At 47.7% G+C, this 14,538-nt stretch overlaps 1 protein-coding gene across 5 annotated transcripts in view; it reads left to right on the forward strand.

Annotated features, from left to right (window-relative positions):
* LOC310686991 (endonuclease domain-containing 1 protein-like) overlaps positions 1-14,538 on the forward strand; it is a 152,296-nt gene that overhangs the window by 14,318 nt on the left and 123,440 nt on the right. For all 5 annotated transcript variants that reach the window (XM_083461590.1, XM_083461591.1, XM_083461588.1 and 2 more), the window contains exon 2: positions 12,400-13,163. The gene's annotated coding sequence lies outside the window, so the exon portion shown is untranslated. The remainder of the gene's footprint in view (positions 1-12,399; positions 13,164-14,538) is intronic.

Raw genomic sequence — 14,538 nt, forward strand, 5'->3', positions numbered from 1 at the left:
TCAGAGGCACCAGAGACCCTGTAAAAAGGCCCAGCAGTCCCAAGCGAAATGTAAACAACCCTAATCCAAATCCAGGGAACTCTGCTGCTACTGCTCATATATTTCAGGGTTGCTCTCTGTTTTGGGCATAGACCCTCCATGCACTTAATAGCTGCATGACAGCCAGAAACTTAACAGATGCAGCTTTTTAATTCCTTCCTCCTTGTGTGTGTGTGTGTGGGGGGGAAGCTTCCACAGTGGATTTCTGCCTGTTATACAGCTGTTGGAAAATGCAGCGCCTCATCCAGCGCGGAAAAGAAAAGCTGAAATTACTCTACATAGTGCCTTGCCTCTGCAAAATTCACAGAGGGAAGGGAAGAAGGGCAGAGGCCCCAACTGGGAGAGCTGAGAGAGAACACCGCCTTTGAGATCACTGGGAGGGGAATTTACCTACTAGGAACGAACTGTTCTGCGTTTCTTCCTGTGCGGTATATACGGGGTGCGGGGGAAGGAAGGGTGTGTGTATTCCCTCGGTAGATGGAAACCACCGACTTCTGATGTGTATTTCCTGATGTTAATGGTCATAGACAGGGACCTTGCTTTATTGCACATCAGAACTCAAGAATCCCAGAGAAGGAAAGCCCAGTTCTCTCAAACGGTGGAGGCTGCTCCATTAAGAATGCAAGGGCGTAAGAAGGCGGCTGCAGGATCAGGCCAGTGGCCAAGCAGGTCCCTGTGCGAAACCAGCAAGCAGGATTTGAGCCCTCTCCCTTCCAGTGGTTTCCAGACCTGGTATTGGAAAGCATTGCTGCCGCCAACTGTGGAGTCAGAACATAGCCATTGTGGCTAGTAGCCTTCTCCTCCTTGAATTACCGTATTGGCCCGAATATAAGCCGCACCTTTAAAATTGGGGGGGAGGGGGAGGCAATACCCAAATATAAGCCGCTCCCTTAAAATTGGGTTACAGGCTGAAAATCGCTGCGGTTGGTCGAATTGTAACTCCGGGCCAGTTTAAGCCTTTGATCTTGCAAGCCCGCAAAAGTTAAAATCGCAAATTGCTATTCAGTTGCTGCAATTCCGATGACCCCCGCCTTCCTACAGCTCCTCCTCACCCAGTTTTGTCCCAAGCAATGTGAGGCACCTTCATCTTTTCTGGCTTTCCTCTACCCTCTTCATGCCTCTTTTGGACTATTGGACTATTGACTACTCGGAATGCCAAAAGCTTTCAGAGATTGCATGTATAGGCTTCCCCCCCTCCCCCCAATACTAGGTACTTGGGATCTTTTTCAATTGCAGAAAGGTCCCCCCAGGGGGGGAGAAGAGCTGCCCGTCGCAGGAGGGAGAGGGCACCCTGGATTCTTCACCAGCCTGACTCATCTCTGCCTCTCCTCTCCAGCCTCCTCTCCTGCCTCTGATTCTGGGCTGCTCTCTGGCACAGCCTCTCCCTGTTCACGAAGCCCTGTTGCCTCTTCAGCATCTGACACCTCCTTCCCCCAGTCTTCTCCATCTTCTCCCTCTGACCACTCACCACCAGTTCCCGGGCTCTGAGCCTCCTTCTCTTGGGGTTTCCCCTGCTGGTTCCTCCCACCATTCCTCTGCGTCCGACCAGTTCATGACACTCAGTGGCCTCTTATCACTGCAAGTTACTTTCTGCATGGCTTTTCCTGTTGTGTGGTGAGCCTCCCCAGCCCCCCACCCAGCGGTGTGGCCTGGGGACTTGCATGATGGGGGAAAGTCATGCGACGAGCATGATCCCCACGGCAACCGTGATGTGTGTTCCTGCCAGTGATGGCGTGGGAAGGAATGCGTCAGTCATTGGGGATGGATGTGCTTGCATGGTGTTATGCAGCTATGTTATGCCATCCTGTGGGTGGCACCGCAACCCAAGGACGCCATGGTCTCCATTGTTTAGATACCTGCTCTCCTGTTCTTGTAGATCGTATTTTCTTCCCTTGATCTTTCAGATAGCTCTTTCTAATCATGGCAGAAGTATGTGTTCACAAATTCATTTTTCTTTGTATTTACCCTTGTGTTTTTAAATAGCAGCTGTGGAATGCGTATGGGATTAACTCTTCCACACCTCCATGCCATGGTCTTAATGTTAATCCCTGCCCCCTCCTTATTGTGAGTTATTTGTTTATAAAAGTATTCTTATGCCTCCAATCCATACAAGGTGGTATACAGCAGCGTATACAGTGTATACAGGGACACGGGTGGTGCTGTGGGTTAAACCACAGAGCCTAGGACTTGCCGATTAGAAGGTCGGCGGTTCGAATCCCCGCGACGGGGTGAGCTCCCATTGCTCGGTTCCTGCTCCTGCCTACCTAGCAGTTCGAAAGCAGGTCAAAGTGCAAGTAGATAAATAGGTACTGCTCCGGCGAGAAGGTAAACGGCCTTTCCGTGCACTGCTCTGGTTTGCCAGAAGCGGCTTAGTCATGCTGGTCACATGACCTGGAAGCTGTACGCCGGCTCCCTCGGCCAATAAAGCGAGATGAGCGCCGCGACCCCAGAGTCAGTCACTACTGGACCTAATGGTCAGGGGTCCCTTTACCTATACAGCAGCATATACAACAAAACCACCACAAAAAGGTCCAAAATTATTAAGATCAGTGGCAGACAATATTAAAGTAGTTGCATAGATCTGCCTACAGAAAAAAGCTCTTGGAAGAGTTGAAAATAAAAAGCGAGGGTGTCTGCTGCATCTCTGCGGGAAGCGTGTTCAGAGCACGGGACCAGCAACACTGAATGCCCACTAGGAGGCCAGTCCAGGAAGGAAGCATGTCTTCATGCAAATGGCAGGTTTGGAGGTGCTGGGTGATTTTCATTGAGACCACCAAGCGGGGGAAAGGGTTAAATCCCCTTCATCTCTGTCACAGCAGGTCCCAATCCAGATCCGGGCCCCTCACAGCTGCTATCTGAAAACAACAACAATAAACACAAAGGACGCCGTCTGCATTTATGTCTGGTTTGACCCTCACTGTTTCATTATTTTTTTAAGAGTCTATTCGAACTGAGCATATAAGCAAGCCCATTGTCTCGTACCAGGAAAGACATTCATTAAAAACTTAGTTACTTAAAGAGCAAATTTCCAGTAACAACTGTAGTTGAGCAATAGGAGGAATTCCCATCGCTGTAGTCTGCGGGGCAGATTAGATGACCCTCCCTTGGGTTGAAGCACGCTGTGTCCCCTGGAAGGTTTGGCAGAAGGGGCTGGCTTAGGATTCACTTGTAAACTTCATAGCTATGCAATTCTCAGGGGCCCCCTCGTGCGGCTTTATAGAACCCACCAAGAAATTAACAACATATGAATGCGCAGCCGAAGCACAGTTTATTAAAGCAGATTGTGCATCGGTATTAAAAGCAAACAGCGATGAAAAGTCAACAGAGAGACAGCTTCGTTGCACTTGGCTCAGAAGCACAAGTCTTTCCGAAACAAGCCTGTCTCCACTCCAACGGAAGAAGTGCGAATCTTGATTAGAAATTAGAATGGCGGGGAAGGAAGAAAGGAAGCATCTCTTTGGCTGGGCAAATAACAGAACGTGTGCCAAAACCAACAAGGACGAACAGATACAAAGATGGACAGGGCCCCTGAACCTTTAACGCTTGCGTAGATTAGAAGAAGGACTTTTCGTGGTGGTCCTCCTCTCCTCCCCATGTGTGTAGGAAACCTGCCAAAATTTTCTCTCCTGCGTGCTTACTGAAAGTAGAGGAGCTTCTGTTCTCCTTGGCGATTCATATTTATCCATAACAAGCCTGGGGGTATACCTGCATCCCATAATAATAATCTTATCTGTCTGTGTCACCTGGTTGCCCCAGCCACCCTGGTCAGCTTCCAGCAAATTAAAACATATTCTTGAGAAGCCATTGAGAGTTGTCGTGAATGCCTTTAAAAAATCACCTTTGGCTAATAAAGAGTCATTCCTTCTCCTCTGACAGATGGGACTATGCTTTGCTCATTCATGCTTCTGTACCATCAAGCATGGTTCCTGCAGTGTGCCAGGCATGGTGCTGCCCTTGAAGTTGACTCCAAAGCTTCAGCTGGTGCTTCAGGCCTTCTGAAGCTGGGATGGAGAACCTGTGGTCCTCTGGACCTCAGTTGGATCACCACTTCCCATCATTGCTGACCATTGGCCATGCTGACTGGGAGCTGGTAGAAGTTGAGTGCTCAACAGCAACACCCACGGACCCACAGGGTCACTATCTCTGTTGTAAAGTGTGGACCGTTTCAGCTGTTCTGGGACAGTTACATTGGTGGCCAGTTTGCTTCCAGTCCCAATTCAGGCTGCTGGTTTTAACCTTTGTTAAAAAAGCTGGGAATAGGTAATCTGTAGCCCTCCAGATGTTGGATTCCAGGTTCTATCGGTCCCAGCCATCATGTTTTAAAGACTTGCATGGCTTGGAAACTTCAACCCTTAAGGTAGTATTTCCCAACAGCTTGGAGCAAGGCTTTTATGGTGACATCTCTGAAACGGGAATCTCTCTATCATGTATGATCTAGTTGAGATTCCTGCATTGCAGGGTTCCTTCCAACTCAGCAATTCTATGAAGTAAACCCCTCTGAAATATGAAAGAAAAACGTATTTAATGAAGTAAATAGAATCTGGCAATTAGGGTCAAAACCCAATGCACCGCCATTTTATATAGTGACATCGCTATACATAAAATACTGCTTTTTCTAGAGCCTTATGAGTCAGTAGCATTACAAAGGATAGCAGCTTAATAACATCCCCTGGGAAACCGATAATTTGCAGAGGACAGTTTTATATTTGTTGAAGCACATCCAGATTAAATGCACCACTTTATGACAGCTAAATGGAAAGAGAACCAGCAGTCTGTTAATCTACAGCAACCATGGGCAGCCTTGGATGATGGGATGAGTCTTGTAAAAAGAAAAAGAAAAGAAAAACACTTTACAGCTTGCAAGCCAGAAGATTGCTGGAACACGTCCATTTATAGTAAGATTCAAGAGAAGATTTAATAACATTTGACTTTAAGCTTGTTAAAGACCAACTTGGTTTGGCTGCCAAGTTTATTAGTCTAATGGCAACGAAATTAATCACCAAACAGGAAAACAAAGGTCCTTTTGCAAAGTCCGGGCATTTATGCTCTGACCAAAGAGCTGTAGTGTTTGTGTATTGAGCTAGGAACCAAAGTGTCTCTTTTGTGCTTTCAAGTTGGACTCTTTCCATTGGTTTTCTCTCTATACTAGTGTTGCACCAGTCTGTTATCACGCAGTCCCATTGGAGGATTTGTAGTTCCACATCACAAACCTGGATTTGCATAAAGTCAGAGGCCTGCTCCCATTGGAGGATCTGGAATGCCTTTGGAGTACCCTGGATATGAATGAGGTTAGGATGGGGTAGGCAAAAGCGGGCTGTATCACAGCAGTGGCCGTGGCGTGGGAGTGAGAAGGGAGAGACACAGGAGGGGGGGGGAAATGGTTTCAAACAATGGGAGAGATCTGAAAAGATTGGGAACAGAGGAACACTGACGGATTATTATTATTATTATTATTATTATTATTATTATTATTATTATTATTATTATTTTATTACTACTACTACTACTACTACTACTAGGAAAAATAGTGGAGATGGGTGCAATGCAGAAATCAACACTGAAAAGCTAACACAGCAAAGCCTTTATCACCTCCCCTATCACTGCATTCAGATCTTAATTTTAACCATCACGATCCCCCTCTGTGTTTTACGTGCTCACTCTACTCAAAACTTCCCTGCTGTTTAAAACCATCGCTTCCCACCCTTACTGTCACTGCTTTACTGAAACCTCTGCTGTTGCTTAAAACTGCGGCTTTCCTCCTCCATCGCTGCTTAACCCAAACCTCTGCCATTTTTTAAGTTGTCTGTTTCCCTCTCTCACTGCCTCACCACCTTTGCTTTACTCAAACCTTTCCCTCTTCCATTCCTCAGCTGCCTTATGCATGAGAGACAAGGTAAAGGTAAAGGGTAAACTGGACTGTTAGGTACAGTCGCGGACAACTCTGGAGTTGCGGTGCTCATCTCACTTTACTGGCCGAGGGAGCCAGCATACAGCTTCCGGGTCATGTGGCCAGCATGACTAAGCTGCTTCTGGCGAACCAGAGCAGCGCACAGAAACGCCGTTTACCTTCCTGCCAGAGTGGTACCTATTTATCTACTTGCACTTCCTGCTTTTGAACTGCTAGGTTGGCAGGAGCAGGGACCGAACAACGGGAGCTCACCATGTTGCAGGGATTTGAACCACCGACCTGATCGGCAAGCCCCAGGCTCTGCAAATACCGTTTCACTCCTGGTGCCGTCTGTTGTCTTCTACACGAAGATCCAGATTCAGTGCGATAATTTAGAACAGGTGTTTTGTTAGCAAGCAAACTCCCACGTTTGCAAAACATCCTTCACTGAACGTTCTCTAGCTGAACAAGCTTACGGCGCATAAGATTCCTGGGGGTGGTCTGTGCGAGGAAGGATTCAGGTAGAATTCTGGTCACTTAGTGGCTGAAGCATCAAACAGCAACTTGCACATGTGATTGTGGCATGATGGATATAATAACCCCACTAAGATAGAAGATGCATTGTACAGTTTTTCAAAGGAATCATTTCACATGTCCTGCTATAGGCATCAAGCGCTGAGAAATTGCATTAAGCTTAGATATGTGTGATTCGCTCGTCTACCCGTGTCATCCAAGATTTTTGGTTCAGATGCCTTGGAAGCTCAGAAACCGAAAGGTCAGACGGCAAGAAGTCTACATATGTGTAGTTCCTCTGCCATGCAGAACAGCATGATATACAAATATCAAGAATGGTAAAAGGTCATTGGCTTCCGGTATGAGCTTGTTTCCTGAGCAACTCTCTTTCTCTCTCATCAGAGTAGATCTAAAAAAAACACCCAGTTTCTCAGAAAGAAAGAAAACACCCACACAGCTCTTTCATTTTTCCTGCCTTGATGCAAAGAGTTCATCTTAGGCAGGGGTCAGCAAAATTTTTTCAGTAAGGGGCTGGTCCACTGTCCCTCAGACCTTGGGGGGGGGGGGCAGCGGACTATATTTTGAAGAAAAAATAATGAACGAATTCCTGTGCCCCACAAATAACCCAGAGATGCATTTTAAATAAAAGCACACATTCTACTCATGTAAAAACACGCTGATTCCCAGACCGTCCGTGGGCCAGATTTAGAAAGCGATTGGGCCGGATCCAGCCCCCGGGCCTTAGTTTGCCTACCCATGGTCTTAGCTGTCCATTTTTGTTTAGCAAAAAAGTGACCGCAAGGTGGGGAGGCAGGATAGAAGTTCAGGACGTGAGAGAGGTTATGCATTATCATGGCGAGAAAATGGAGAAGGCACGTACAAATTGTGGTAGCCAAGCATCGGTATCTACTAGCCAGCTATGAAGTCCGTTCGCACCATGCATTTAGCCAGTGTTAGAAACTCAGATTTATAAGCTAGGCCTAGGTTATGGTCGCCGCAGCAGAATGTCTATTCACCAGGGGGTTGGACTAGATGTCCCTTAGGGTCCCGTCCAACTCTACAGTTCTAGGATTCTGTAAGACCTTGGGGGAACTACAATTCTGTGATCTCAGCTACGCTACTTGACTGTAGCTTGCTCTTACAACTTGTCCTAGTATGCAAGAAGGAGAGAAACACAGTGGAAATGGAAATGGTATCAGATATGGACTAATGCAGGGGCTTTTAAACTGTGGTCTGTGAGTTTCCTTTGGGTGGTTTGTGGAAAGGCTGCAGCTCCGTCCAATATCTCTGTGCTCCACCCTGGAATTACTTTCCTTGGTGTGACGATGAAGGACTTAAGATGCCCAGCAAGGGGTCCACGATTTGCGCTGCAGTGCAGAAGCACAAAAGGTCTTTTGCACAAGACGGCTGACTCGGTGGAAATGTCAAGTCGCCAGCCTGGTGCCCAGAAATCTCCACGTCGTTGCAGTTTGACCTGCCCCAGTAGCAACATGCACTCAGCGCCTGGGGAATTCCAAATACTGCATTTATTGTATGCAGTTAGCGCAGTGGGACCTGCTTCTTAGCAGATATGTGAAAATTTAGGAAGTTGGAAGTTGCCCTATACAGTACTGCATCAGACAGTTGGTCCAACAAACTCAGTATTCTCTACACTGCCAGTCAACAGCACCATTCACCAGAGAGCCAGTGTGGTGTAGTGGTTAAGAGCGGTAGTCTCGTAATCTGGGGAACCGGGTTCGCGTCTCCGCTCCTCCACATGCAGCTGCTGGGTGACCTTGGGCCAGTCACACTTCTCTGAAGTCTCTCAGCCCCACTCACCTCACAGAGTGTTTGTTGTGGGGAAGGAAGGGAAAGGAGAATGTTAGCCGCTTTGAGACTCCTTAGGGTAGTGATAAAGCAGGATATCAAATCCAAACTCCTCCTCTTCTTCTCCGCCTCTTCCCCGCATAACAAAAACTGCGAGAAAGATGTTCAAAATGTTCAAAAGTAGGAGTTGCATTGCTTGGCTTTTGAAAAATAAGAGATCCACAGTAGAACTGGGCAATATATCGTCCAAACCTGGCTTGAAGTCCATATCGCCATAATCGGTTTCATAATTTTTGACCTGGCAATATATCGCGAATTACGATGCGTGTGTGTCCTATGCCAAAACCACGATGCAGGGAAAACCGCGAAGCCAGACAGTGCCTCCATCCTTATTCCAGACATCGCGATGTATCGGTATATCATGATGTTTCGCTGGTGATATATCACGATGTTGAAAAGCAGGTATCGCCGCGCCCTACTGTTCTCCTCCTCATAACTCTACCCTTATTTCAGATATTGTGATGTACTGGTAGATCAGTTTCCTGGTGGAAGGACGTCAAATTTGGCAGAGCTGCAGTGCCAGGTAGCTATCACTAGGTGGACACAAAGACCGCAGCATAGCAGTGGTTGGTACAGCATTCTCTTATTTCCAAGCCCTCTGCTAACCACCCAAGTAGCCAAAGGCACTGTTTGCTGCCTCCTGCGATCCTTTGAGTCTCCTGCGATCACATGTAATCAGTGGGAAATTTGGCCCCATTAAAGTGTTGGTGCTGTTACTCATTTATCCCGTTTATACCCTACATTTCCTCCCGAAAGAGCTCTGTTAAGAACATTTTTGCAAGTCAATCCGTGCAACAAAGGATTGCCTTGTCCCTTACGAACTCTGCAGTCCCCTTCAGATGATATTCAGAGGCCCTTTTCTGCTATCCTCCACAGCCGTTTAGGTCCCAAAATGGAACTGTGTTGTTTCCCCACCCCCAGGGGTTTGGTGAGTCTGCGAGTAAGGGCTGAAAGCACCTAGGTCTGCTTAGCCTGGAAGAGAGGAGATTTGGGGAGGGGAGTGACAGGTGTCTTCAGGTATCTGAAGAGCAGGGTATGTTCTCAGACGCACCTGAGAACCACTAAGTAGAAATATCAGGAAAGCAGGTTTTTGGCTCAACATTGAGGAGGGACTGTCTAACAATTAACAGAGTGCTGGGACCCCCTTTGCTGGAGATATCTTAGGAGACGGTGGCTGTCAGAGATGCTGTAGCCCATGGGTAGGCAAAGTAAGGCCCGGGGGCCAGATCTGACCCAATCGCCTTCTCAATCCGGCCCGTGGACGATCCGGGAATCAGCGTGTTTTCACATGAGAAGAATGTGTCCTTTTAATTAAAATGCATCTCTGGGTTGTTTGTGGGGCATAGGAATTCATTCTTTTTTCTCTCCAAAATATAGTCCGGTCCCCCACAAGGTCTGAGGGACATTGGACTGGTCCCCTGCTGGAAAAGTTTGCTGACCCCTGGGCTAGATCATGGGTAGGCAATCTAAGGCCCGGGGGCTGGATCCGACCCGATCGCCTTCTAAATCTGGCCCGCGGACGGTCCAGGAATCAGTGTGTTTTTAAACGAGTAGAATGTGTCCTTTTGTTTAAAATGCATCTCTGGGTTATTTGTGGGGCATAGGAATTCGTTCATCCCCCCCCAAAAAAAATATAGCCCGGCCCCCCACAGGGTCTGAGGGACAGTGGATCCGGCCCCCTGCTCACAAAGTTTACTGGCCCCTGCTGTAGCTGAAATTGGCACTGCAGATCCTACACTGAGCAAGAGGGTGAACCGGTGTCCGACATTCCCCAGGGACCAGGCGCGTTTTGTGACTGGCATGGGTTCGAAATGTGACCATGCGGAGATTTCTGGATGGCAGGTTGGTGACTGACATCTCCACCCGGCTGGCCCCTCCAGCTTTCTTAAGCAGGTCAGCAGAAGAGCTCATTTACTGCATTTTTATCCTGCCTTTTCCGCCAAGGTGTACATGATTCACTCTCCTCCTCAGTTAATCCTTACAATGACCCGGTGTGGTAGGTTAAGAGACTGTGACTAATTCCAAGCTCACCCCGTGATCTTCATGACTGAGTGAGAATTCGAGCTCCGATCTCCCAGGTTCTAGTCCAGCGCTCTAACCACTGTACCATATTAGCCCACTAGAGTTCTCCTGCTATGGGGCAGCTGTATACCGTATTTTTTGTCCTATAGGACACACTTTTTCCCCTCCAAAAATGAAGGGGAAATGTGTGTGCGTCCTATGGGGCGAATGCAGGCTTCAGGAAGTTACCCGCAAGCCTTGCAAGCCCGGCGGGAGTAAAAAAAAATTATTCATTTCCCCCCCAAAAAACAAGGTTTGTCCTATGGGCCGGTGCGCCCTATAGGGCGAAAAATACGGTAAATCAAGTAGGTAAATAAATATGCGGAAAGTAAAATGTCCCTTAGAGAAGGATCTGAAAATATTTTCCTTAATGTAACTTAGTCATAGGGGCAGGTTTGCAGTAGGGCAGACATTCTTGTGGCTGCATTGTCCGTAATCGGTTTTGCTTATGAATCCATTGAATTAAAATGAGGTATGTACACCTCCCCCAAATGAATATTTACTTGTGCTGTTTTTTGTTTTAATGCTGATAAGTGTTGGCAAAAGAATTCAAAGGCAAAGGAAAGGACTGCTCTCCTATGGAAGGGCTTCCCATTCAAAGTAGTGACCAGATGTGTAGAGTGAATGACAGTGAGCATCAACAGTGGAAGGAAAGTGATAAGGTCTGCAGGAAAATGGTTTTTATTGTGGGGTGGGGGAGACTGGAGGTTGCCCCCTCTTTTCTACAACTTTGGCCACTTTTGGCTGAAAGTCTCAGCTCACCTGTGTCCTTTGGCGCTGGTGAAAGTCTTGAAATCCAGAAATGTCCTCTGCCTTTAGCATCCTTACGCAGAAGAACAGCTTTCCTCAGCTGCGCTGACTAGAGATGATGGAGCTCCTAGTCCAAAACATCTAGGAGTCTTGGTTGACCACAAACTTGACATGAGCCAACAGTGTGACGCGGCAGCTAAAAAAGCCAATGCAATTCTGGGCTGCATCAATAGGAGTATAGCATCTAGATCAAGGGAAGTAATAGTGCCACTGTATTCTGCTCTGGTCAGACCTCACCTGGAGTACTGTGTCCAGTTCTGGGCACCACAGTTCAAGAAGGACACTGACAAACGGGAACGTGTCCAGAGGAGGGCAACCAAAATGGTCAGAGGCCTGGAAACGATGCCTTATGAGGAACGGCTAAGGGAGCTGGGCATGTTTAGCCTGGAGAAGAGGAGGTTAAGGGGTGATATGATAGCCATGTTCAAATATAGAAAAGGATGTCACATAGAGGAGGGAGAAAGGTTGTTTTCTGCTGCTCCAGAGAAGCGGACACGGAGCAATGGATCCAAACTACAAGAAAGAAGATTCCACCTAAACATTAGGAAGAACTTCTTGACAGTAAGAGCTGTTTGACAGTGGAATTTGCTGCCAAGGAGTGTGGTGGAGTCTCCTCCTTTGGAGGTCTTTAAGCAGAGGCTTGACAACCATACGTCAGGAGTGCTCTGATGGTGTTTCCTGCTTGGCAGGGGGTTGGACTCGATGGCCCTTGTGGTCTCTTCCAACTCTATGATTCTGTGATTCTATGATTCATCTGGAGCGAACCAGCATAAGGAAGGCTGTCATAGAGTCGTCATCAGCTGTGTCCCTTCCAGCCCCACAATTCCATGATTTTCCGGATATTCTCTTTGACCATCTTAGGAACTTCAGTCTCAATGTCATCACTGTTGTTTTATTTCAAAGACCACAGGTTCCAGCCAATACTGCTGGACCGATGGCAGGTGCAGTCAAACATCTGGGAAGCCACAGGTTTTCCAATGTCCTCCCACCTGTTTTATTTCTATACACCAACCCACACCCAACCAGGTGCCTTCTCATTAATTTTGGACTTCCAACATGACTATGTTGGCTTGGCCAGTTGTAGATCCAAAACATCTGTAGGGAGAGTCCCAGTAGTTTCCAGCGAGCTGTGATGGTTATTTTTAAGAGTGGTCTGCAGATTTTAGACTGTGGTTCATGCGTGTGTTCCTTCACGTATAATTGTGTCTGTCTCTCCCTTTCAGGTTCAGGGACCGCTCGGTTTGAGGTTCCCTTCACATTGTTCTTCATCTGAACGTTTTGTCTCTTCGTGAGGAGTCATCATCAGCTCACGTTGGAGGGAAGGATTTCATCCCGGCAAGCGGAGAACCCCATGGTTGTTTCCTAGGCAACTGCTCGCAGAATCATTTTGAAGACTGTTGCACGAAGCAACAGGTTGTGCTAACATCTCCTCCCATCTTCCCTTCCCTGGAAGATCACTTCCACTACCGTCATGTTGTTTCCAGCGGTGATCATGGGTCGCTCTTTTTATACTGGTCTGGAACGTAAGGGGATCTCTGCTGGATTTGTAAAACGGATTCCAGGTGATGGATGATTCCATAGCCACACCTGAACAATCCAATCCAGCGATGCACCAGTTCAAAAATTTTTGATGTTCAAGCTGAATGTTTTTGATGCAATGTGGGCCTGCTATATTTGTTGTCTACAGTAGGCCAAAGAGTCTCGTCTCTTCCGAATGAAACTTTCCCCCTGCTCCTTTGGACTTCTCGTGCTGTGGCTCAGGAGCAGAGACCCGTCACTTCCACCTCCCATAGTGATGTGGCCTCCACTGTGGGTAACTGATGCACAAGTGTGCCTTAAAAAAACACACATAAGTAACCGCTTTCAGCTCTTCAGAGAGACGGGCACTGTTTGGGGTGTGAATACGCAAGACCTCGGTCCACGACTGCTGAGGAGATTACATGTTGGAAGTCCCATCGTTTTCTGCCGTGGCGCAAACGAACCAAAGGTAGGCACTGAGAAGGTTTCGTGCGCCGGGTGTGGGGGAATCGGAGGTTGAATTGAAGGGGAAGTTGTAGGAGCAGTCAGGAGCCAGGTGGTTAATAAATTCATACTCCACTCTTCCTCCTGAAGGACACAAATAATAAGACATCTAGGAAACGATGGCAATGCAGATGTAGACTGGGAAAGATCCTTGCTTAAAAGGCTTGTTGGATGAGGCCTTCAATAGGTTTCCAGTAGGTCATGGTAGCAAGGTAAGAGAACTGGGGGGAGGGCCACATCAGGCCACCAAAGTGGCTCTTTAGGGATTACATGGGTCGAAGCGTCTAAAAAGCCCAGGACACAAATTTTCACAGCCCTCTTATCAGTTGTGGCGGCTCAGTTACCAGAAGTACAATGGTACCTCTGGTTGCAGATGGGATCCGTTCCGGAGATCCGGTTGGATCCCAAGGTTTCCACAACCTGAGGACCGTTTCTGCACATGCGCAGCCCTCTTCTGCGCATTCGCGCATGGTGAAACCTGGTAAAATGCTTCCGGGTTTGCCGCACGCACACCCCAAAGTTTACCTAACCAGAGGGTTATGTAAACGGAGGTACAACTGTAATGTATTTACCGTTAACTCTGGAAGTGTATCCTTGATTCTGACCAAACAAAACCTTCTGACGTATATTTTGCTCTAGGAAGATACCGAAAACCCTTCCGCTTTGGATAGAGCAGCCAGCCTTGCCCCACTGCTTCCCAGCTGCTGGGATTCGGGGTTCGGATTATTTTGCCCTTCATTCCTGCTGAAATCATTGGGACCAAAGTCGCAACTTGCTTATCCCATTGATTTCAGTGGGGCCAAAGCGCAGTAGACGTAACGTCACTCCAATCCAGCGGTTTCCCAACCTTTTTGAGGCCGCCGGCCCCTCGGTTCTGTAAACTCATCTCCTGTGGGGCCCGCTCCCCCCCAACTTATAAAAAAGCATTATGCACGACCTGCAGGAGAAGTTGACAGCACAATAAAATCCAAGCGGCGACGATTAATCACGCATTTATTGAAAATGCAATTGAAGCAGTTTAGTTTAATTCGACAGAACGGATGGTTTCGATCCAGCTTTTCAAAGTCTGGCAGTCATTTGCATCTCCAGCATCCCCCTGCCCTCCCCGCTTGCTTCTTAGTCCCACTCCCTGGGGGGCAGCCCTGCCCACTTTGTGAACCAAAGCTCTCCTAGACTTGGGTCTCCAGCTGTTTCCAGACTACAACTCCCATCATCCCTAGCAAGCAAGACCAGCGGTCAGGGATGATGGGAATTGTAGTCTGGAAACAGCTGGAGACTCAAGTTTGGGAAACTGCTCTAGTCCAATACATTCAAGGTCCTTCTTCAACCTCTTTCGTCTG

This window comes from Podarcis liolepis, assembly GCF_965112155.1.
Source record: "Podarcis liolepis genome assembly, chromosome: 10".
Classification (NCBI taxonomy): domain Eukaryota; kingdom Metazoa; phylum Chordata; class Lepidosauria; order Squamata; family Lacertidae; genus Podarcis; species Podarcis liolepis.